The sequence below is a fragment of the Mesocricetus auratus genome, unplaced genomic scaffold (assembly GCF_017639785.1).
Source record: "Mesocricetus auratus isolate SY011 unplaced genomic scaffold, BCM_Maur_2.0 Super-Scaffold_100013, whole genome shotgun sequence".
Lineage (NCBI taxonomy): Eukaryota > Metazoa > Chordata > Mammalia > Rodentia > Cricetidae > Mesocricetus > Mesocricetus auratus.
The window spans coordinates 4512953-4538254 of record NW_024429196.1 but is presented as its reverse complement, the minus strand read 5'-3'; the positions used below and the strand labels follow the sequence as shown (position 1 = coordinate 4538254).

At 46.3% G+C, this 25302-nt stretch overlaps 1 long non-coding RNA gene across 1 annotated transcript in view; it reads right to left on the bottom strand.

The window, feature by feature from the left end:
- Positions 1-14791: 14791 nt before the first annotated feature.
- LOC121143465 overlaps positions 14792-25302 on the bottom strand; it is a 65183-nt gene continuing 54672 nt past the window's right edge. The window contains exons 3-5 of the long non-coding RNA XR_005880647.1: positions 18817-18955; positions 18133-18301; positions 14792-15002 (exon numbers count right to left, since the gene is read on the bottom strand). This is a non-coding gene — a long non-coding RNA (uncharacterized LOC121143465). The remainder of the gene's footprint in view (positions 15003-18132; positions 18302-18816; positions 18956-25302) is intronic.

Genomic DNA, 25302 nt, shown 5'->3' with positions numbered 1-25302 from the left:
AGAGAGAGTGTGAGATCCCCTGGAGTTGGAGTTTTAGGCTGCCTTGTGAACTCTCAACATGAAGCCACCAGACATAGGTGCTGGAACTTAACTCGGATCCTGGGAAAGAGCAGCAAGCTCTCTTAATTTCTGAGCCATCTTTCCAGCCACCCACCTTTTAAAACAGAGTCTCACGTAGCCCAGGCTGGCCTTGAACTCATGGTGTAGATAAAAGTGACTTTGAACTCCTGATCCTCCTGCTTCCATTTCTCAAGTGCTAGATTACAGGCATGTGTTACTACACCAGGGTTTGTTTGGGTTGTTTTGGGGGGGGGAGGTAGGTTTTTTCTTCAGAGGGGGAGGTTCACTGCAAAATAGGGGTGGAAGCCAGGGTCTTGTGCATTTGGACAAGCACCCTCCCAAACTGAGCACTAGCCCCAGCTCTAGCTAGGGTTATGCAAGTCAGTCTGTGAGTTTTGCCACAGTTCTGAACAAGACAAGGGCCACAGAAGGGAAAGAGAGAGGAGCAGAGGGAAGGGGAGGAAATGAGGGAAAGGATACCATGTACCCCTCAAGAACGGAACTCAGGCTAGATGCAGGCCATTTCTCCCACCTCACAGAGCGCTTCAGTTTGCTGAGGCTCAAATTCATGGATTGGAGGACTGCACTAACTCATCAGTATACAGTGTAGCCCAGACCTGCCTAAATTAAACACCAGCGCTCTGCCCCCTGCCCCCCCCCTTACTGGGACTGCAAAGAGTTCATTTCAGAGGCGCCACTATGTGTAAGACCCAAACAAAGGTAGTTAACTCTAAGGCCTGTCCTCATTTCGTGATTACAGACTAGGCATGAGCGAATGCTTCAGCGCTTCCTGTGCCAGATCCTCAGTCCAAACACAGGGCTTGTGTGACAGCTGAGGGGAAAGCCCTGGCTTGCTTAACTTTCCAGTGGTGTTATTACCTTTTGTTTTTCTTTGGACAGGGTTCACTATGTATCCCAGGCTAACCCTGAACTCACCATGTAGCTAAAGCTGGCCTCAACCGTGCAGCAATCTTCCTGCCTCAGCCTCCGGAATGCTGGGTTTACAAGCACGCACCTCCATGCCAATTGAAAATTATTTTCTAATTGTTTTGGTGGGAGATTAAACCAACAAGAACCTATCTGAACAAAGGACAACAGGACTGCAGTGTCAGACACAGGGTTCCTTTGAAATATTCCATTTTGCAGACTAAGAAAACAATTTGTAAATCTTTTTATCACAGTACATAAATTATGATATTTCAGTGAAAGCCAATACAGCCAGCGTACAGATGAAAAGCCAGCTGCTTCCTCGAAGCTTTCCATACGTTGTATAATTGAAATAATTCCATGATGTGGTTTCAACACCGGGGATTGAACACTTTTGTTTATGAAGTAAGAACAGAAATCCTCCAATAAGAAAGTCTATTGCCACCCCACACTGCTGCTGCTGGTGTTATTAAAAACATTGGCAAAGTCCAAGGCCATAAGGAACCAACAATCAAGCAGAAATACGATCTGTCAGAGTTACTTAGTGGGTTAACCACCAGATATACACCACCGTGTCACCTCCAGTTGGGAGGTGTCCAGTGCAGATCCAGGGCCGTCTCAAGATTTTGTAGGATGTTGTGATTATCTCCTTGCTTAAACGTTTAGTGGAACCAGCAAGAGAGAAATTAGAAATCAGTTGATTTCTTCACACTACTGCTTTTTGTTTGTCTGCTTTGGAAAGTGCTTTATTGATCCTGATGGCACATTTTCCTAGCTAGCTCTGACCATGATTGTACTCTCCCAATGACAATTGTCAACATTTTGAATTCTCTGCTAAGAGTTTGAATGGCTGTAAGATTGATTTGCTTGACTGTGGGCATCAATGTTGCCTTTGAAGATTTGGTCATGTGACAGTCTTGAGGAAAGATTTGAGCATACAAGAGTGCAAACAGGAGCTGTGAGGGAGACAGCTGAGAAACAGTAGTGGAGAGGGGGCGATGCGTGGGGGCATGGTGGTGGGAGTGATTGAGAGCCTGAGTTCCATCCCCACGGTCCATGGGAAAAATTGAGGTATGGTGGCTGGAGAGAGAAGGGCAGATATCTGGGGCTCCTTGGTTACCCACACCTAGCCTACTTGGCAAGTTTCCGGCCAATAACAGATCCTGTCTCAAAAACAAGGTGAACAATCCAAGGCTGATCTCTCATTCCATGTGTAAACACCCCCCCACACACCACTGCACATAGATACACACGCCTTCATATATTTGAGCACACACAAGAGATGTGGAAATGGGCTTGATTTCCTTTTGCAAATAAAACATAATCGATAAGGTGGGAGCATTATATATCAAGACCATAGGTCTTCTAGAGGGCTCTGAGGACCCTTTGCTGTGGAAAGCGGCTCCAGTTTCCTGTTTACTTAGAATGTCACAGAATCCTAACTGTTAGGAGTATTGGGTGAGGGGGATCTTGGCGGATTCCATGGAGGGCAAGAGACAAACATGCCAGGCAGACAGAGCTTACGTGAGAAGTTTTATTAGAAAGGGGAGAGGAGAGAGAGAGAGAGGGAGGGAGGGAGGGAGGGAGGGGGAGGAAGGGAGGGAGGGAGGGAGGGGGAGAGAGGGAGAGGGAGAGGGAGAAAGAGGGAAATTCTTGTCTGCCCCTTCAGAAGAATAGCAGGAAAGAGAGCGGAAGTGGGTGGGGTTTTCTTTTAAAGGCTCCTTTGCACCTGCATGCAGACTACATTGTGATGTAGCAGCCATGGAACCCTGGGCTGGCCAGGGTACTGTCTGAGTGCATTCTGCCAGCACAATGCCTGAATCCTTACACTAACCCTAAGCAGAGATCACCAGATCTGACCCCAAAGAACAAGCTTTATATATGAACAAGAAGAGCAAACCTCACCCCAGGCTCGGAGGTTCTCATCACAGTCTGAAAGCCAGAGTCTGGAAAGACAACGGCATGCCTAGAGCTTGGGGTGGGCATCAGATCTACAGCAGAAAGACAGACTCACAGCAAGGTGCGGGTGGCTCTGAATCAGCCACAGCCAAGCCCAGTCTTAGAACCAAACTGGTCAGGAGCACACACTATGTTTGTGAATTGCCTTGTATTTAGTGAAAAAATTCTAACTACAAAAACAAACAAAACAAAACAAACAAACAAACAAAAAAACCCTGCATGCTGGTGGTAATTTTCTCCATAGACACTTCACATATTTAAATATGTTTATGTTTATTTTTCTAACAAATGAGGAAAGTGTACCAAGTCACAGACCACAACCTGAAACCTGCATTTGCTTAGGTAGCACAATTTCCCACTGGTTCAAGACTCCTGGTAACACTACAGAAGCCACAGAAAAGCCCCCAAGATACCCCTTGGCAGAAGAACTGAGGGCATTCTGGAGAGCTGAATACCAAAAGAAAGCATGACACAGAGTCAGAGAGAATAGCCCATGACCAAGAGCCTTGCGGAAAACATCTGAAACTGAAGGCATCAGTATAGGCCAGTTCCCGCTAGGCATGATGGGTGATCTGGCTTTTAAAATGCTCTCCAGTCTCCTAGGACCCCAGTAAGATGCATCATTGGGTACCCAGGGGATGTGAACACAGAACAGCATTTACAACACAATCCAAGTCCAAGACCAAATCCCATATCTGCCCCCTCTCCCTACTGCTTGGGTGGTGAAGGGAATTAATTACTCTTGGAATTCATGAGAAGGCAGCTTACAGCAATGTTCGAAAAAAGGAAAGAAAACAATCATAATTTGCAAATCGTGGTAGAAAGGGTATTTTGTAATACATCACTCAAATGGGAAATGAATGTGGAGAATCTCTGTCTTAAGCACACATGAACTTTGTGTGTGTGTGTGTGTGTGTGTGGTGTGCACAGCTGTGTAAGTGAACACTCATGAACAAGGAGGCTGAGGGAGGAATTTAGGTGATCTGTTCTATCATTTTCTACCTTATTCTCTTGTAACTGGGTCTCTCATTGACCCTGGAGCTGTCTGGCACTCAGAGAGTCCCATTGATCCCCCTGTCTCCGCTCCCTGTAGCACTGGGGTTATAGGTATACCACACCCAGCTTTTTATGTGGGTTCTGGGGATTGAAACTGAGACCTTCATGTTTGCATAGCAAGCACTCTTACCCTCTAAGACATTTCCCCAGTCCTAGGTGACAGTTTTGAGCTTTGCCATGGCAGAACTGAAGCTGTGAAGGCAGACAGCCTAAGTGTCATGCACAGGTCTCACAGGAAGGTGACATCCACAGAAAAGACACAGCTTTGAGGTTTCCATCAGTACCTCTCTGTCAAGTTCATTTCTAAAGTAAAGTAAGGGAATGCCTAACCTTTCCCTTTTGTTAATTCTTTATAATCATACCTTTGGCAAAAGGACTGTTTGGATCTGTGACTGAGAAAAGGCATAATTGACTTCCAGAATATTCTTTTAGGAACACTATATCCTTTGGGAAGGAGATAATCTACATGTAGCCACTCAGTCTTTCAAAAGAATACCTCGTATGTCTGAGATTCTCCTTAGGTTTAACAAAATAGTATTCTAAATTGTGTGTGTGTGTGTGTGTGTGTGTGTGTGTGTGTGTGTGTGTGTGTGTGTGCATGTAGAGGTCAGGCCAGAGGACAAACCCAGGTATAATCCATTAGTTGCCATGCACCTTAAAATGTCTTTTCTTTGAAGTAGATTGTCTCACTAGCGTGGGTCTCACCATGCAGGCTGTTAGCTGGCCAGCGAGCCTTGGGGGAGCTGTCTCTGCTCCCCCCGGTGTTGCCATTACAAGCTCATGCCACCACTCCCGGCATTTTTCACATGGATTCTGAGGATTGGACTTAGGCCTCCAGGCTTGTATGGCAAACACTTCATTAACTGAGCCTCCTCTCCAGCCCCTCTAAATAGTATTTGCTTTTTTAAAACGTAAGTGGCATGGCGGTGTGAAAGATGCACATGGTTGTGTTGTAAAGAAGGCTGAGGGCACTTGTCCCCACACTAAGCTACAGATCCCGTAAAGCAACCACCCCTGGCCCAACTCTAAAGACAATCCTGTCTCTCTTTCCGGTCTCCCACTGAGGTTTTGCCGACATTTTCCTGAAGCTGTGGCAACAGCTGAAAAGAACAATTACTGTAGTCCCAGGAATCAGAACCTAACTAATGCCATCACCTATTTATTACAACAGTCGCCCCTACAAACTGGTCTTGATTGGCTACAAGAGTTTCCGAGGAACACACTTCCACGACCAGGGAGGAGGCCTTAGACTCACTGCTCTATCTCCAGCCTGAGACAGTCATGGCGTTAACTTTGGTTGAGAAATCAGCGTGTCACAGCCCTCCTGCCCGATGAGGCTTCCCTCTTAGGTATTCAAAACAAAAACTTGATTTCTCCTCATACACTTCCAGGCTGGGCCAAAGCAGGCGTTTCTAAGAGCAACCATCATGGCCAGACTTGAGGACCATTAGCCCTCCATGTCATCTGCTTCACAGAAGAGCTTCCCGAAGGGGCCTAAATTGTAGACCATCTCTGGAGACTCTGCCCAAAGATCCTTTTGGCCATCTGTCACTTGAGATGTCCTTGGCTTCTTTTTCCTCATTTTTAATGTTTCTTTCTTTTCATTCTGTTTTTGTTTGTTTGTTTGTTTTTGGTTTTGAAATAGCACTTCCTTATGTAGCACAGTCTGGCTTTGAACTTTTTTTTTCTTTTTGGTTTTCTGAGACAGGATTTCTCTGTGTAACAGCGCTGACTCACTTTGTAGACCAGGCTGTCTTTGAACTCTTGATCCCCCTGCCTCAGCCTCCTAAGGGCTTGTATTACAGGCATGTACCACCATACCCGGTATACTCCTAGTCCTAATGTTCAATCCTGTGCCCGTAGAGCACCATTCCCAGTGTATTCACTTTCTGTGCCGGCTCCCTGCCCTTCCATCTCTTGCAAACCTTGCACTCCAAATTGAACGGTACAGTGAAGTTGGCTCCTTAGCCATGGGCTCAGTAGCCATGGGCCCCCAGAATCCACGCAGGGGAAGGAGAGGACCAATCCTCAGGTTATCCTCTGGCTGCCACCTGGGTGCTGTAGCAAACACATGCATGTAGATGCAAATAAATAAAAGTAGATTCACAGACTTAAAAGAAATCATACCAAGATCCTGCATAGCCTTTCCCTAGTTCCCTTGGCAGTAGCAAGCTGGAACATCGTTATACAATATCTCAATGGGGACACTGTCCTGGATAATAATGAACATATGAGAACGGTCGCCACCGGAGCAACCCCCACGTGGACTCCCAAAGCCTCACTTGCTTCCTGCCTTGCCCCTGCCCTCTCTCTTCACCCTTGGCAACTGGGGATCTGTTCTCCCTTTTTATGATTTCATGTAGTGTATCAGCTTTGAGGACCTGACCTTTCATTTCATTGAAGCTGCCATATGTTACTAGTTGCGCTTCCTTCTTTGCTCAGTTGGAACCTGTAGTGGGCGATACCATGGTGCGCTGGCTATTTCACTCACAGGTGTCTGAGTTGTTTGCAGCTTCAAACTATCACAAATAAGGCTGCTTATACACACACCAAAAATAAGGCTGCTTATACACACGCCGCTATATGTTTTTACAAATATTTCACAGCTATTTTCTTTCCATATGTAGCTTGTCTTTTCTTAGTGGGTTCTTTTGCAGGTCAGAGGTTGATCAATTTGGTGAGGTCACACTTTTAGTCTTTCCTTTAACACATCAGGATGTTAACCCTTATCTCTGTTCTGCCTAGCCTTAGGTATCCAACTTGTCTTCCTGCCAGGGCGTGATAACACATGTATTTAATCTCAGCCCTTGGAGGCAGAGGCAGGCAGATCGATGTAAGTTCTAGGCCCACCTGGTCTATATAGAGATTTCCAAGCCAGTCAGACCCTGTCCCGAAACAAACCCCTCCATCCTGTATTTTTTTTCTAAAAGTTTTGATGGGTTTATGTTTTAGATTTAAACTTGAGATCCATTATTGAGTTATATTTTGACCATGGTGGGAGGCTGTGGTTGATAGTCTGTTGTTGCTCCTTATTGATATTGCTTTTTGCTTTTTGCTGTTATTGTTTTGTTCTTACAACACCATCTGGGGAGGGACACGGTTGTAGGGGAGGAAGAGCCATTTCACTTTTATATTTTAGATTTAAGTTTATCAAAAATCAATCAAGGCACGCTCGTGTGGGTTCTCTGTTCTGCTTCATTGATCCACATGCCTGTTTCTTGCCACTAATATCACACCAGCACGGTTACTATAGCTACATGGTATCAGCTAACGTGGTTCCTCACACTTTAGTCTATCTCATTTGTTTCAACTATTTTAGGTCTTGTGCTGACCGTGTATATTCAAGAATAAATTTGCCTATGTCCGTAGAAAAGCTTCCTGTGATTTTTTTTAATGGAGATTGCTTTAATCCATTAAGTTCATTTAGGGAGAAGTTACACATTCGTTGTGCTGAATCTTATAACGCATGAGCAGAGTGTTAACTCTTCATGCCCTTCATTTCTTCCTTCCTCTTTTCCTTATTATGTGTGCTTGTCTGTGTGCACTGTGTGAATGAGGGTACTTGTGCCCACTATGTGTATGTGGCAATCAGGTGACAACCGTGGAGAGTCAGTTCTCCCCATCTGCTTCATCGGGTTGGGGCCTCTCTGTTTCTGTGATGATGTTTCAGGCTAACTGGCTCACGAACTTCCATCAATTCTCCTGTCTCTCCATTGGTGTCCTGAGATGACAAATGTGTGCCACCACATTGGTGCTTTACATGGTTTTTCGTGACCAAACTCAGGTCACAGACTTGCGTGGCAAACGTTTTTACTCACTGCGCTATCTCATAACCCCATAGAAATTTTATAAGGCAGAAGCTAGCCTTACTATATAGGCCAGACTGGCCTAGAGTCCACAATGATCCTCCTGCTTCTGTCTCCCAGGCACTGGGATTACAGGTGTGAACCACTATGCCCAGCTTTATTTTCTCCTCTAATACTTTGAAATTTTCAGCGTGGAGATTTTGAACACATTTTATTAAGTTTACACTGAGCATTTTACGTTCTTTGGAATGGTTATAAATGGCAGTGCACTTTAAATTTTATTTTCTTAGTCTGTAGAAGGGTGACTGAGTTTGACCTGTCTCCTTCAGCCTTGCTGAATTCGCTCACTTGCATTTAGATTTCATTCGAAGGCATGTGAAGTTTTCTATGTGGTCACCCATGCCATCAACAGAAAGGGACAGTGATAAGTGGCAGCCTCAGCTAGTATGCATCCTTGCTTCCCATATAAGGGAACAGATTCACTTGTTTTCATCAGTAAACATGGTAACTGCAGGAATCCTGTTAATTTGGTTTGCTGTGTGGGTGAGCTACTCCCTCCCTCTGTTAACTTGCTCTGAGTTCTTCTCTTGAATGAGTATTGGATTTTGTCACATAGTTTTTCTGGTTTTGCTTCTTCAGTTTGCTGATATAATGCATTCCATCAAATGAATTTTCTAATATTGAATTAGGTTTGTATAGCAGGAATAATTTGGTTACTGTGCTGTGGTGGTTTGAATGAAAACGGTCCCCATAGACTCATAGAGAGTGGCACTGTAAGGAGCTGTAGCCTCTTTGGAGCAGGTGTGGCCTTGTTGGAGGAAGTGTGTCACGGGGGGGCGCTTTGGGGTTTCAGAAGCCCAGGCCAGGTCCAGTGGCATTCTCCCTTCCTGCTGCTGCTGATCCAGATGTAGAACTCTCAGCTACCTCTCCAGTACCATGTCTGCTGCATGCCGCTGTGCTTTCCACCATAACAACAATGGACTAAACCTCTGAGCTGTAAGCGAGCCCTAGTTGAATGTTTTCCATTGTAAGAGTTGCCGTGGTCATGGTGTTTCTTCACAGTAATAAAACCCTAACACAGGTGTGCATAATTCTTTTCATACATTGTTGTATTCACTTGGCTCACATTTGTTGAAAATTAGGAAGTTGGCCACTGGGAGTGTATGCGTGAGGGCATATCTGACCCTGCCCTCCTCTCTCCTGTTCACCATGAAGGGAGCAGCTTTGCTTCAGAACCTCCTGTTGCCACCATGATTCCCTACCTTGCTTAGGCCTCCGCCATGGAGCCTGCCTTGAACTGAAACCATGAATAAATCTTCTTTTTTTTTTTTTTTTTTTTTTTTTTGGATTTTCGAGACAGGGTTTCTCTGTGGCTTTGGATACTGTCCTGGAACTCGCTTGGTAGTCCAGGCTGGTCTCGAACTCACAGAGATTCGCTTGCCTCTGCCTCCCGAGTGCTGGGATTAAAGGTGTGCGCCACCAATGCCCGGCAGAATAAATCTTCTTTGCGTTGTTTCTGACAAAAAAGTGTCACTAATGTCTGGAAAACATAGTGTGAAGGAGCCAGATACTCCATAATGAACATCCATGATGCTAGGGAACACAGCTCTTGGCATGAAGAAAGCCTCGCTGAGGGGTTCAAGCACTGCCTACCCTGATTTCTTCTGCAATGGCCTCCTATTTTGTTCTCTTATGTCTTGATGTCAGTGGTAATATGTTTTAGAATGTCCTCTGCAACAATCTACATGGCTCTGTATTTGACCTGACAGGGGGCTGTGGAATGAAGAAATGAAAGATGTTTACACAAGCTGGCATCTGATTGGCTGTGTATACCAGCAGCCTGGGGAAACTCAGCCTGTTTATTCTAATCCCCATAAGAGTTCTCTGTAGGGGAGTAGTCTGCAGTCATTCTGGAGGAGAAAGCTGCTATAGTTATTTTCTTTACACACTCTCAATACCAGCACTTGGACCAGGGGAAGGCCTGCCATTCCCATAGGTCTGAGGCATTGGCTTCATTGACATGACTATGCTCTTGTCAGCAATACATGTCCATTTAGTGCTTCATCTGCTCCCCACAGTCATGAGTTCTTTATGACTATGTATTCACTAGGCAGAAAATACTCCCAGTGCAAATAACTAAGATGCAAACCAGGCATGAGATTTGTGGCCTAAAAGGAAACTTGTCTGGGCAAGCCATTCAGATTCAACCAAGGGCAGCATGGTAGTTAAAGCTAATTGTCAACCAGACACAACCTAGAACCACCTGAGAAGAGAATCTTAATGAGGGATTGTCTACATTGATTTGCCTTTGGGCATATCTTTGAGGAATTGTCTTAATTAAGTTAATTAATGTTGGAAGGCCCAGCCCACTGTGGGTGGCTCAACTCCCTAGGCCAAGGGACTGGAGGGTGCTGGGGCCAGTTCTGAACTGTCTAAGAGTGGAAAGGGCTAGAGGAGTATAAGCAAGCAAGGAAACATGTGCATTTGTTCAGTCTCTGCTCTTGACTATAGATGTGACGAAACTGGCTGCTTAACGTTCCTGCCCCAGTGTTCCCCACAATTATGTACCGTGAACCAGAATTATAAACCACATAAATCCTTCATCTTCTCGGTGACTCTTCTCTTCAGAGTATTTTATCACAGCAACAGAAATTAAGAACAAGAAGAAAACCACGGTCTCCAGGGACAGTGGCCCCTGCTGTAGAGGTGACCCCTGCTGTAGAGGAGGAATAGGGAGGGGTCTGCAATGTTTGTGGCACTGGCTTATAGCAGAAACACAGAACTTTCCCTCTGTTCATGGTGCACTAGAATGTGGAGAGGAAGGATAGTATGCTACAGGCAAGATTAAAGAAAGGGACACAATGTCACTTCTTTCATGGTGCTCTTTAGGCCACTCTTTCATCTGCTCCTGAAAACACAACTCAGGCTACTGTAGCCCACAGTGGCTTACTCTTTCTATTGTGTCTTTAGATGCAGCAGTGTGAACTTGCTGTGGGCTTGCTGAAGGAAGTCACCACTGTTTCTGTTGAGGAGAGGCCTGAAGCAATCACACCCTGTGTGTGGCTTTGGTGGTTTGAATGAGAATGGACTCCATATAGTTAAATGCTTGGTGCCCAGTTGGTGGAACTGTTTGGGAAGGATTATGAAGTGTGACTTTGTTGGAGGAGGTGTGCCATCGGGTATGCCATTTTCAGTTAATGATCTCTCTTGCTATATATCTATCATCTATCTGCTCTGCTCTGTCTGTCTGTCTATCAATCATCTGTCCTATCTATCTATCTATCTATCTATCTATCTATCTATCTATCTATCTATCTATCATCTATCTATCTTATTTGTGGTTAGGAATCAGATGTAAGATCTCAGCTACTACTCCAGCATCTGAAACCATAAGCCCCAAATTAAATGTTTTCTTTTAAAAGTTGCTTTGGTCACTGTGTCTTTTCACAGCAGTAGAAAGTAACTAGGACAATGGGTGAAGCCATGTCTTCTGGAAAGTCCTCTACAGACCTTACTCTTGGGGTCTTATTTGGAAATTAGGTCTCTAGAAGTAATTAAAGGAAGATAAGTTAGTACTGGTCTAGAATAAGTGAGGTCCAACATGACCAGTGTCTTTATGACAAAAGATGTGTGATAATGAAGGCAGATTAAAGAGACACATTGACAAATCAAAAAGTGTCAAGAATTCACACAAAACTAAAAGCTGAGAAAAAAAGGGGGAACCAATGGACCCTCAAGCCTTTAAAGTAGGGACTGTCTTCCCAGTGCCCAGTCTCATGCTCCAGCCTTCAAAACTGGGCGGTAAAATTTTATTGTTTTTGTTTGTTATTTTTGGTAGTCGTGTTTTTGAGACATGGTTTCACTATGTAGTTCTGGCTGTCTTGGAACTCACTCTGTTGACCAGGCTGGCCTCAAACTCACAGAGATGTACCTGCCTCTGCCTCCTGAGTGCAGGGATTAAAGGTGTGTGCCACCATGCCATCTAAGTATTTACTTTCCATTATTCCCAGCTTTTTTAAAAATTGTTTTAAGCATCCAGATTTTGGCAATATGTCTTGGCAGCCACAGGAACAAACATACCCAACTGAAGAGTAAATGCATGATGATATCACCCCCATGATCCCATATAAGGCTCACAGCTATACCATGAGCAGTCACAATGACTTATGGCATTATCTGCAATGGAAGCCAGCACTCCATAGGCTTGGCACGGATCCCATAGACACGACTGGACAGATATAGAACACACTGAGATGCCTTTGGATGAAGCAGCCGTACCTTATTCACCATCTCCTTCCCTGAGTCCAGAAGTACTCAATAAATATCAAAGGTCTGCTTGAGTTGCCTGGGGAACTGTTTCTGATGGGTGATTAATTTCATGTTATAGTATGCGTTTGCCATCATTTTCCATGAAGATCAAAGTGGCAGACAAATCTGATGGGTTCCTTCATCAGAAAAACCCACCCGGACACTGAAAGATACAACCTGGAGTTTCTTTGAGATTTTCTTTGGTCCTTGGAGTCACAAGTGTCAGATGTGACCTCTAACAAACAGGTTCTTATCTGTTTTTCTTATTTTTTGATGGGGTTTCATGAGCCGAGGCTAGCCTAGAATTGTCTGGTATCCGAGGATGACTTTGAACTCCTGATTCTCCTGTCTCTTCTTGAGTGCTGGGTTTGAGGAGGTTCACAATTATACTCAGTTTTTGTGGAGTTAGGGACCAAACCGAAGGCTTCGTGCGTGCCAGACAAGTACCTTTACCAACTGAGCCACATCTCCAAACCTCAGTAACAGGTTCATTAAAATCTGAAAATCCCTCTGTGAGCCTGCCATGAGATATGACTTCAGTTTCTTCTGAATTCGGTGTGTTTGGCTAGCTTGAAAACCAGCCTGCCCAAAATGGTAGCCTGCAGCTTCTCATGTGAACTCATCTTAACAGCCTTGTAGAGACTCCAGTTGAAGGGTGTTTCCCATAGCAGGACCAATAAATGAAATAACACCAGATGTAAAATCAGCCCCCTGGGGCTCCTGGAGGGGGTACTGGGTGGGTGTTTCACTGGCTGAGAGCAACATGAACACGGTTTATAAACTGGGAAGGACTGTAAAGAAGTCAGTCTTCAGTTTACTATTTTTCCTAAAGACTTGAAAAGTACCCTTTCACATCTCTTGTCTGCTAGTTTCTCATCCGCATGAGGGATGTCTAGAACTGTTTAGCTCTCGATTTTTGATCCTGTAACTCTCTTGACTGGGGTGAGCGTATACCTAATCTATGTGATCTATGTAGTGAACCTATCAGTCGTTACTGCATTAACTTATTTTGTATTAGTGTTTCAAAGTATGTTAAGTATAATGTAAAAGTAAAAGCAAAGCAAAACAAAGCAAAAGAGGGCAGGGTGTGGTGGGCCAAGTCTGTCATCTCAGCCCTTGGGAGGCTGAACCAGGAGGGTTATTTCAAGTTCAAGGCCAGACCAGGCTACAGAGTAAATTCCAGAATTCATAACTTAAGGCCAGCTTGGGTTAGAGTAAAACCCTGTCCGAAATAAATAAATAAATAATAAAATAAATAGGAAAAAGGAGGGGAGAGGAGGTTTATAGATAATAAACTGTTCCATGCAATCATAAACTCATGCTTTTTACAGATTAAACAACAAGCTTAACTTTCTACCAAATCAAAAACAAAGTCAAGAGTGGGGAGATTGCTCAGTGGGTAGAGCACTTGCTGAGCAGAGAGCTGCAGCCTTAGAGACAGGCCTGACTCTGCAAACTGTGTGTCAGGGTGTCCTGAAGGAGAGATCCTGGGTGTGTGTGGTGGAGGGCCCTGCCTATGACAGTGGGCCTTGGGACATAGGAACACTCGGATTAGCAGGGTAACTCCAAGCCATAGTGGTGTCCAACATGTCCTTTGGCCTGGATGAAGGAAAAGAGGCAAAAGGGCTGCTATCAAGCTTAACATGTCATTCCCCATAATTGTCTTTAGACATGCCTTAATAGAATTTTAAAAACTGTCTTACAAAGAGTGTGTAACAGGAGCCATGAAGTGTTACTATTCTCTGGCCCTAGCAATCCTGCTTCTCAGGTGTCTGTCTCAGCAGCGTGGCTGGAAGTGAGGAGTGCAATTTATGAATGAGCGTGTTCTGTGAAGGTCTCTTTATAAAACGGGAAAAGCTGGAAACAAACAATGTAGAAAATAAGGAAAAAGTGAAGTAAAATCAGAGCCCATCCCTAGGATGGAATGCTGTGAACAGAAGGAAAAGTACGTTTTCAGACATAGGTGTTGAACAAATACAAGATCCAGCTTGTAAGAGTGAAAAGGGCAGACATACAATGCTTAATTTTAAATATACATGAATCTGCATGTACATGTATGCTTATATATACACATATATTTGTACATACATATACAGCAAAATTTTAATTCTAAGTGGGAAAATGATAAGGTTAGAGACAATTATTCTTTTTCTTTGTATTGTTAAATATTTTTAAAATTTATTTTGGACAGACTCTTACTATGTAGCTTTGGGCTGGTTTGGAACTTGCTATGTAGACCAGGCCGGCCTTGAACTCACAAAGACATTCTTGCCTCTTTCTCCCAGGTACTGGGATTAAATGCCTGTGCCACCATGCATGATCCTAGAAAAGTGAATGTTTTGAAAGTATTTTGCTGCTGTGCCAAGCATCAAACATGCCAGGTAATGGCAGATATTTCCCCCTAAATAAAATTGTGAACTCCTTTTGTGAACTTCAGTGTTCTGGTGTGGAATGACAGGGTGAAGCCTAGTGTTTTCAGTGTCAATGGCTCAACCAGTAGCCACGTATTTCCACAGTACCCACTTCATCACCTAGTGTCTAATTAGCACACACTGTGTGTTGGCCAATGAATTTGTGCTCACAGCCAGACCACAACAATAAGCAATGGCCCCTGTTCTGGTGCTTATGACACGAGAGACACAGTGTCCCAAAGACCAGACAAAACATGCCCAGGCTCGCTTCCAAAGAGTAGAATTTTCACCCAGGTGTTCAAGAGCAGGCCTCTCTACAGCATGGTTGCAAAGCTTGGGGGCTGAGATTAAGGTTCCATGGAGGCTTTGCCCCCGGCCATTTCGCCTTGGGAGAAAGTAGTTTGCTGTGGGTCCTCACTCAGTGTTTCCTTAGTGGTCTGCTAAGGGCTGACATCAGCAGTTGATGTGCCTCCACCTGTGGGTTGATAAACCATAGCTGAAGTCAGTTTCCACCTCGGCAGCTTCAGCTTACACATTCCTATTTTCCAAACACCTTATCTTCATTAGAAATACCTTTCGTGTGCATATATGTCTTTGTAAATTGTGTACACATGTTCCTGTGTGTGTGTGTGTGTGTGTGTGTGTGTGTGTGTGTGTGTGTGTGTGTGTGTACCAGAAGATTCCTGGCTGGCTAGTGGTCACCAGGAATCCTCAATTTTCACTTCCCTACCACGGGAATTATAAGCGTCTCATACACTATATCTGGCTTTTCATATGGGGCTGGGGATCTGAACTCAGATCTTCAAGCTTGTATGCAGGCACTTTGTCAACTGAGGCATCTTCCCTGATGTTGTTAAGGAACATCAGGTTGCCCAGATGCTCCATTCTGTGCAGAACACAATTACCCATGGAGTCCTGGTGTATACATGCAAAGCAGCTATTTTTCTCAATTCATTTCTGCCCCTTGGGAAATCAAGGGCCACGGGCTTATGAGATGTCTCAGTGAGTAAAGGCGCTTGCTGTCTAGACTGGTGATCTGAGTTTCGGGCAGGGGTGGAGGGGAGCACTTACCTAGTGGAAGGAGAGCACTGACTCTTGCAACTTGTCTTCTTACCTCCACACATGTGTGATAGCATGCATGTACACACATACACACACATAAACTTGTACACACTCACTCATTCTCTTTACGTAAATGATATATGTAACAAAGAATTAGAAATTGGCAGCTACTGGCGTGGCAGCTGTTTGTCTTTGTTTTGTCTTTGTTTTGTTTGTTTTTTTGAGACAGGATTTCTCTGTGGCTTTGGAGGCTGTCCTGGAACTAGCTCTTGTAGACCAGGATGTTCTCAAACTCACAGAGATCCACCTGCCTCTGCCTCCTGAGTGCTGGGATTAAAGGCATGTGCCACCACCCCACCACCTCCCAGCATGGTAGCTGTTTAAACCTCTTTGGTGAGTGGTACCTCCCAGTGGTTCTACAAATGCTTCAAGTTCTTTCTCTGTGATCTTGGAGTCTGTTAGGAGCTGGACTCACTTGTCTCACTGGAGTGTGGTCAGGAAGCTGGACATGACACTACAGCCTAGTGCTAGTAGTTCTTACACAAATCCTAACAGACAATGTTCCCAATAGGCATGTCCAACCTACAGCCACAGGTCATGTGAGGCCAGGGCCACCTGTCGATGCAGGGATGCAGGGATGCAGGGATGCACAAAATCTTAAGCTTTTAAAGTATGATGATGCGGCTGGAGAGATGGCTCAGTGGTAAGAGTGCTTCCTCTGAATTACCTGAGTTAGAACCCCCTGCATCCATGTGAAAAGCTGGGCATGGCTGTGTGTTCCTATAAGCCCTGCACTGTAGGGTGAAGACAGGTGGATCCTAAGAGCTTGCTGGCCAGCCAGCCTAGCAGAATGGGTGAGTTTAGGGTTCAGTTAAGAGACCCTATCTGGAGGCAATACCATTGGGAGTGATAGAGGAAGAGGCCAATGGTACAGCTCTGGTCTTCATATGTATACCTCTTCAGTTGCACACATGTGCACACTCATGTGCACATACAATCATCATGCTTCTGAAATTTTCTTCTACCTCTATTGCACACTCTCGAGTGTGAGCTTGGTAGATAACAAAGTCAAAGGGCTGGACACTGCTAGACGGTGTGTGTGTGTGTGTGTGTGTGTGTGTGTGTGTGTGTGTGTGCACGTCATGTATCCTTTGTGAATGGGAAGAAGGCAGGAGGCAACGCCTCAGGATTATGTACCTGCTTAGGACAGTCAAATGAATCGACATGTCTTACATGTCATCTGGGGAGGTGACTTAGACTTTTCTGTAGCCATTCAATACTTGAAAGGACATTTGGTGATAATGAGAAGTTTCAGAGTCTGTCTGTGAGCTGGGCTAAGGGTAAAAGTAAATGAGACTGGGAAAGCTTGTTTGTGCTTTAGGGACCCCCTTCTTCCCAAACACACACACACTGATGCTGTTCCTTGTATTCCCTTCAGTGGCTTTTCTCTGCTTCATTATTTCAAGTATACAATCCCTTTAACTGTAGCTCAGCTGTTCAGACACCCGGCAACCGCTAGAAAGTTCTTAAAGTGCACGAGCACATACTGAGCATGGGCTATGTCGTGGCCCATGCTTTCCTTCTGTTACAAGAGTTTTGGCTTACTGAGGACTTTCTTGAGAGGTGGGTGTAGATACTTGTGGTGAGTCTTCTTACCTTCATCGGTCTTCTGTCCACTCTCCCTTTCCTACTAGATCTTTCCCACATTCATATCTTTTTGTTTTGCTTGTGTCTCTCTGGGATTGGCCAGGGTCACCTGTGTGGCTACTGGATTGGAACTATACATTGAAGCCCAGGGCCTCACCAGTGGGTACAATGGAAGACAATGTGTATTTATGGTGTGTATATATCTATAGGATTTTTGTTGTTTTTAATTGTGTGTGCATGTGGGTGTAAATGTCCCAGGAGATGAAAGGAGGCAGATGCCTGGATCAGAGTTATAGGCAGTTGTGAACTGACATGGGTGCTGGGAACTGAACTAAGATCCTCTGCAAGAACAAAAAGTGCTCTTAACTGTTGAGCTATCTCCAGCTCTCTAGGCCTGATGACACATGCCTGTCATCCCAGACCCTTAGGAGCCAGAGGTAGGAGGATAAGAAGTTCAATGTCATCTTCAGCTGCTTATAGCCTTATGTGAAACTCTGTCTCAAATTGTTTTCCTCCAGCTTTGCCTTTTCTTTCTTTCTTAAATTCCACTCTTCTGAGCTATTTTGGGAACATACAATTCTGTGCAATGGCTTAGTCTCATAAAAATAAAAATAATAATATGTAAATATGTAAGATAGTGTCAACTTCCCCACCCATTCTTTCCAGACGTACGTGATCAGCTACTCAACTACTTCCATTCAGAGTTATTCAACCAGCCAGACAGCCAGACAGAGTGATAGATAGTAGTTAGGTAGATGGGTAGATTTTTTTTAATTAATAGTTCTGTGGATTGAACTGACATTGAGAGAAAAATTCATCTCCTTCAGTGAGTTTTATACTCATAAAAATGTCTCACTCTTTGAAAAGAAAGTCTGATTTGTCTGGGATCAAATCACCTTTAAAGTGAATCTCAGGGCTCTGTCCCTGCTGATGACAACACCCAGTGTCCCCAGTTGAGTTGTAGGGCTCGTTTCCCGTGACTGGCTATTTCTGTTCAGAATTCTATTGGTCGCCCTGACATCTGAGTGGTTTCCAGGCTCCACAGGCTTCCAAGAAGGCATGGATCTGAAGATGGAAAGTCAGGAGGTTGAGATTCCTCGGCCATCAGCACCCTCATCTCATCACCCTCCCCACTCACTTCCGTCCTGTCTACTCCAGGGCTCTAGGACAGACAGAAGTTGGGAACCTGAGTAGGTTGCAGCTGGGCCGGTTTTCCAGACAAATCTGCACACTGGTCCTTAGAATCTGAGACAGACCCCACCCCCATCTCACCCCTGTTGACATTAGCTATCAGGCAGAGAACAATCTTAAGGTACATTTTGCAGTTAGCAAGTTTATCTTGTGTTAAACTTTTACCAGGGGAAATCAAGTAGTGTTTACCCCCAGCTCTGTGGCAAGTTCTGTACAAACAGGACCTGTGACACTCTTTAGCTCGCATGTGGATTTCCTGTCACACTTCTCTTGGCAATGTGTGCTGAGGGGGAAAGCTGGAGTGTCAGTCAACTTTCCATCACTGTGATGAAATAACCGAGATGATCAACTTACAAAGGGAAAAGGTTTTCATGGTGTGTGTTACTTACTTCTCTTGTCGCAGTGACAGAAGATCTAAATGAAACAATTTCTGGAAGGAGGGGCTTACTTCACACCGTTTTAGGCTCCAATCCATCACGGAGGGGGAGGCTTGGTGGCTGGCGGATGAAGCAGCTGGCCACAGTGTCTCTGCCGTCAAGAAGCAGAGAGAGATGAATGCTGGTGTTCAGGTCCACCTTTATTCCGTGTAGGAGCCTGGTCCATTGCATGGTGCTGCACAGTCTAGAAACTCCCTTTCAGCACCTTACAGCCAAGCCCAGAGGTTTGCCTCCTAGATGGTTTTAGACCTGCCGTTTTCAAGGCCATATCACCAGTGATCTGACGGGTCCCACCACCACTTGACAGCTGCATCCTGGCTCTTTCTAAGTTGTCCAGAATAGCTTTGAACTCTGGAGAAACTAGGATTCTTTACCTCAAAGAATTTTGTCACCATTCTTTTCAATGCAGTTGCCTAGGTTCCCCCCCAAAATTGTGTTGACCCCTGGCCTAGAAAGAGATGGCTATTGGTTTCCCTGCCACAGATGGTGGTGTCTGTGACTTTGCAGGCTCAGGATTTTCATCAACTGTGTGGGGTGCCTCAGCAGCCCACCCCCAGAGATGCAAGGACAGGGCCAGCCCTGGCACTCAGAGATTGGAAAGCCCTTCCCCTCTTCATCCACATCCTACAGCAACTGGCAACCTGGAAGACTCGAGGTAGGGATGGGAGCCCTCCCAGGGTCCAACTGAGACAGCACTGAAGGCTAGAGTAGCCTTCCAGGCTCAGCCCCAGCAGGTCTAGGGACACAGGGTTGTATTTGGACAGATAAAATCTCAGCCACGTGGGCCCTGCAGGTAGCCTAAGGCCTCTACCTCCACAGATAAGAAACCAGTCACAGCCACCTCAATTCAAGAGCAATTTAAGATAGCATGCTAATTAAAGGGTCTGTAAGCACAAGACCCAAGTAGGTTTAGATCTAGAAGTTAACGAAGATCAGATGGTGTGGGTAAGAATTCTATGTAAATAGAACTTGACCCCACACCCTGCAGCTGAGCAGTTGCGAGAGATTTTTTTGTTTAATTATTATTTTTAAGGCATAGGATAACTTTTACCATCAGATATAGATACACGGTGTCTAATAGGGGAAGTGTGTGGTGGGCTAAAGACTTCTCATTCCCCTAAAGCCCCTATAATTTGCCGAAGAAGGTTAAATGACGCCTATGTTACTTGAAAAAAAAAAGTCCCCAAATGCATGGCTTTCATTTAATCAAATTACTGAACAGCAAACACCAGCAAGACCACCCAGGCCCGGCAGCAGCTTTTCCTTCAGAATCTGGTCTTTCGTTCTTTGAAGGCAGAGTTTCATCTCGTAATTAGGGGGTTCCTTTGTTTCTTTAATGTTGGATGCTACTCAGCCCAGGGTGTCATGGGGAAATCACCTTGTGGGTCCTGACAGCAGCCAACACCCAAGGGCCTTAAAGCGAAGGGACCCACAAGTAATCTGAGGCTAAGCACCTGCCCTGCCGAAGGGGCAGGGTACAGGAGAGGTGCCTGGACAGGTAGCAGGTGTGTGTGTGTGTGTGCGTGCGTTCGGGTGCGCGCCTGGGGGGGGTTCACCAGTGGTTGTTCTTACTGAAGCTCTCAAAACCTGCTTCCAACTTTCAGCAACAAAGGTTCTGCAAAAAAGAATCATGACTTTCTGCATCTTGAAGATCAACTTAGTGTCCCTTCCCCAGGCAGCCATTAGGATGTGAGGCTGGCGCCAGTGGGAAGCTCCAGGTCCCTTAGGTACTGTGTGGAATTTCTCAATCTAACTTTGTTTAGTTTGGAGGAAATTTTTTCTTTTAGATTTTTGGTCCTAGAAAAAAAATCCCTGTGGTTTTTCTCCTATTCACCCTCTGTAATCGCCACTTTGGAGAAAGTCACCATTTCCCCATGAAACCAAAACATGAGAATTCAGAGTAGACATCCCTTGTCTCTGCACCCTGCTCCCTCTGCCTGCTTTATCTTCACAAACCCTTTCTTCCCACAGGCCTCGCCCTTTAGTCCTTGATGGCTGGATGGCTACCTTGATGAGTTGAAAGACACAGTTGGATAAGGCCTGAGTCCTGCCCCTTAGGTTCCAGGAACACCCTTTGCCTCACAGGACTCTGTGACAGCGTGTGTGGGAGAGTGGCCAGTCTCCTCTGAAGTAATCTTGGTGAGCCTGTGTCCCTTCTCCCCGTGGGCACTTGTAACTCATCACTCTTCACCTGGATCAGTGTGCCATTCCATGATGCTGAGGCTGAGGCTGAGGCCACCTTACACATGGCCTTCCTTCTTCAGCCAAAGGGCATCAGGGTTTCCTCCCATCTTCCCGGGACTTCTATTGTGAAGATTTATAAAGAGGCTTGAGCCCTATTCTTCTTGGGCTGTCAGACTACTGAGAAAACGGACTCCAAGAAATTGGACTTTCTCCAGGGATCTCAAGCTGGCAGAAGGAAGAGGCTGACTCCAGTAAGAGTGGGAACTTGTCTCCCAGGAAGGGATTTGACACACTTTTTTTTCGTTTTGGTTTTTCAAGATAGGGTTTCTCTATATAAGAGCCTTGGCTGGCCTGGAACTCACTCTGTAGACCAGTCTGGCCTCCAACCCACAGAGACAGGCCTGCCTTACCAGTGCTGGGATTAAAGGCGTGTGCTGTCACTGCCTGGCGATTTCACACACTTCTGACCACCTGTCAAAACTCCTTCGCAGGGTAGTGAGGGGTCAGTGATGGGCAGGGCCACACCTTGGCCAGGCCTGCTTAGCTGTGCGTCTCGTTGCTCCCCATTTAACCCTGAAGCTCATGTCAGGACCCTGAAGATGGACTTGGGGGTCACTCAACTCCTTTGTTCTCCCCACTGTGGCCACACTGAACACACTTCTTTTCTCTGCTCTTATTACTATTTGCTTCTTTAACTGGGGAGAGATAGCTACATCTAACTTTTTAAGGTTGCCAGGACCCAGGCTTTGACCCCAGCTACCCCACAACATTCTCCCTACAGTTTCACTGGCATACTGACGCCCACCTGCAGTGTATTGACAGCTCTGCCCCTTTGTTCTTCAGCAGGGAGGTGTCAGAAGCAAGCAGCCTGTGAGTCAAATTCCCTAAAGGGAGGGATCCCACCCCTGATGTGCCGTGAGTGTGGACAAGTCGTTTCTGCTGCCCACCGGAACTTCTGCCACAGCAGCTCTCTACACTTGTAAGTGGAGTCCTCCGTACGGAGTGCCCAACAAGTTACTTTCCACCTTTCACTCTCAAGAGGGATCGGGATATTCCCACAATTCCCCTGTGGGTGGGGGTGGGGGCTTAGACAGTATGGGTCCCTGGCAAGCCCCGGATGTGTGATCTCTGCCAGGTTCTGGCCATCCCAGACAGACATGAAAATAGGAGTGGACATGCCCCAGCTTCTTGCTTCCTAGGTCACAAAACATAAACCATCACTTGAAACAGCCTAGATGAGGGGTAAGAGGTGGGGGTGCTGTTACATGACTGTAACTTGCACGCTGAAAGAATCAGGGACAACCCTCAGCAACTGGATGGCCCGGGAAATGCAGACAAATTCAGGAAAGCTGTCCTAGTGGTTGACAAAGTGCCCTTGTCTTCCTAGAAGCCCCATGCAAGCACTGCCCTTGTAGGGAGAAGCCACCTGAGTCTCAAGCACATGCCTATTTCTGGTACCTAAAGAAACATTAGGTCAGGGGAAAGCCCAGCAAGAGAACTGGGTGTCTTCTGAAAATAGGGTCAGCAGTGCTTGCAGGTAAGACCTACGTCTGGGCCTGAAACAGTCAGGCCACAGAGTCCTTTCTCTGAGAGGACTAACTAGTCACACTTGGAGACCCAGAGTACAGAGTACAACCAGGATCAAGGATGGATTCCAAGCAATCGTAGAAAACCAGTGTGCATTGTGCAACCAGAATCAGTATCCAGGCAAACACAGACAGCAAGTGTGCAACATGCAAGTACAATTGGCAAAGGTAGGCAACTAGTGTTTAGAATGTGAGCAGGATTGAGGATCAATATCCAGACAAACCTAGAGAGCCAGTGCTCAGCAGGCAACCAGGACCAAGGGTCAGTACCCAGGCAAACAGAGACAATCAGTGTGCAATGCGTACAAGTCAAAGGAGTTGGAGCCAGAGCCACCCGTGCTTGGCTGAGAAACCAGATACCAGCACTGGGCAGTAATTCACCCCAGGGAAGCTGTTGCTTCATTCTAGTCCCTTAGGCTGAACCTTCTGACAAAAGACAAGCCAAACAGGGTTTGGGGTGGGGTCAGGCTGATCAGCCAATGTCACCTTCTAGGTGTCAGTCCCTGGGCAGATCCCAGGGCCCAGCAGGTTTCTGCAGCCCTCTGCCTCCCGCTGAAAGAGGGTAGATTTCCTGGAGGCCACTGAACATACTTTTCTAGGAGGGGCCTCATCGCAGACCAGCAGAGGCTCAAGGGGAAGTGGGCAGACCTGTGTCTTTCTGGGAAAGGTTTGGCTGCAGCTGCACCGTAGTTGGCAGGGTCGTGGGGATTCTCTGAGGCAGAGAGCTGAGATCTGTGACCTTCGGCCCCAGGCAACCCACCCACAGTTCAGAAGGTATGTAGGAGAGGTGAGGGAGAAGAGCAAGATTGCACCCAGTGGGAGATACACACAGGAACACGCGCGCACTTTGTCATCTCACTGAGTAGGCCACACGTGTCACCTCTGCTCTGCCCCGCCCTGTGTGTTGTCAGCATTGAACCCTGGACGTGACCACACCCCCATTCTCCATGCTGCAGTCATTTGGAAGGAAGCTCTTATGCTAGTTACTTTTCTTGTTGCAGTGACAGAACACTGGACAAAAGCAACTTGAAGCGAGTGTCAGTCCTTCACATTGGGGACAGTGTGGTGGAGTTCATGGTGGCAGGAGGCTGAGGCAGAGCTGCTGATGCGACTGTCAGACCAGGAGGGTGGAAGGGCTGCTTCTGCTCCTCAGGGGGCCAGGACCCGATGGGAACCAAGTGCCCGTACACATGAGCCTGTGCGGGGCATTTTACATTCAAAGTAACAGTCAGGTACATCAACTCTAGGTGAAAGCAATTTCTCCTCCCCCGGCAGCTAAATACGGCACTGCTGATGCTGGGGAACTTGGAGAGGAGGCTGGCCTGTCCCTAGATTGGGGGCATCTGATGACCAGAAGTCCTGGACACCTTTGTTTTCATAGGTGCAGCTCCTGCCTCAGCCCCAAGGTGAGAATGGACAGTTGGCCCTTTTGTCACCTTGATTTCACACCCTCCCCCACCCCTGTCCCAAATCATCAGTTCAGTAGATGCTGTGTTCCCAGGGTGTGACATTTTAAGGAGGTAAAAACTGTTGGCTGATGGCAGCCGGGTAGGGGGAGAACCCGCCTAGAGGCACTGCCCCCAGCATCTGGTTTTACAAGTCACTCTCCTTTTGGTCCCCTCAGTCTGCTGCTTTCCGGACATACAAGGGAGGCTCAGTAGGCCCGTGGGAGACTGGAGGTTGGGACTGGCCTTGGAGCATTGCGGAACCTCCATGAGTAAGAATGAGTAACCAGCTCAGAGCTCCTCCTAGCTGGGCAGAGGCATTGACCCAGTTCCTATCAACTAAAGGCAGAGTTGGCACCTGGTGCAGGCCCAACAACCACCCTGATCTGCATACAATGGGTCACTGCAGGCCCAAGGACCAGGAAGTCCTCCTGAAGCCTACACCCCTGCTTCCCAGTCTGCATAGCTGTGCACTGGGAGGGGCCTCAGCCACCCACTCCTGTCCTGTCTTCAGGCCTCCAAACACTACTGTTGACATCATGTCTCAAAGAAGGAACAAAACCAAGAAGTAGTTCCTGAGGTTGCCCCAGTCTCCTGAAGACAAAGGAGGGCTGGTCTTTCCTCAGAAACATTCCTGAAGGAGAGAAGGCTCATGAAACCCACACCAGTTCCATGAACTCAAAAGAAAACAAAGACTCTGGAGGCCCTGCCTGGGGGTTACATAAGAAAGATGTCAACAAGTGCTAGCCGGTTGAGACTCTTCGGTGGAGCTGCCTGCTAGCTGTGCTGTATGAGCGGCCATTCATGCTGGGAACTGGCTATATGGCGGAGCAGCTATCACACCAGCAGACTCACTGGTTTACCAAACCAGACGAGGATAGAACGTTCCTTTGGTCTGTCACCAGTGACCTATCTGGACTGAATCCAAGTTTGTTCATTTTTCCCCAGGAAAAGTCTCACGGAAGTTTACTCTAGATCCTTTACTTGCTCGATGGAGCCAGAGCCCTAGGAGACGCAAACCAGGTCCAGGTGAAGTCACTCTGAGATGCCTGCAACACTAAAATCCAGGGGAAACCAAAACACAAAACGTGACATAAAGCTACTGCTGTTGAAGTCACTCATTCAGGGAGGAATTTTCCAAGTCTTTCTAAGGCATAAGATACAGTCTGTACACTGTACCAGCGTTAGGTATAGTCTGATGACCTCAGATAGTGTCTGATTAA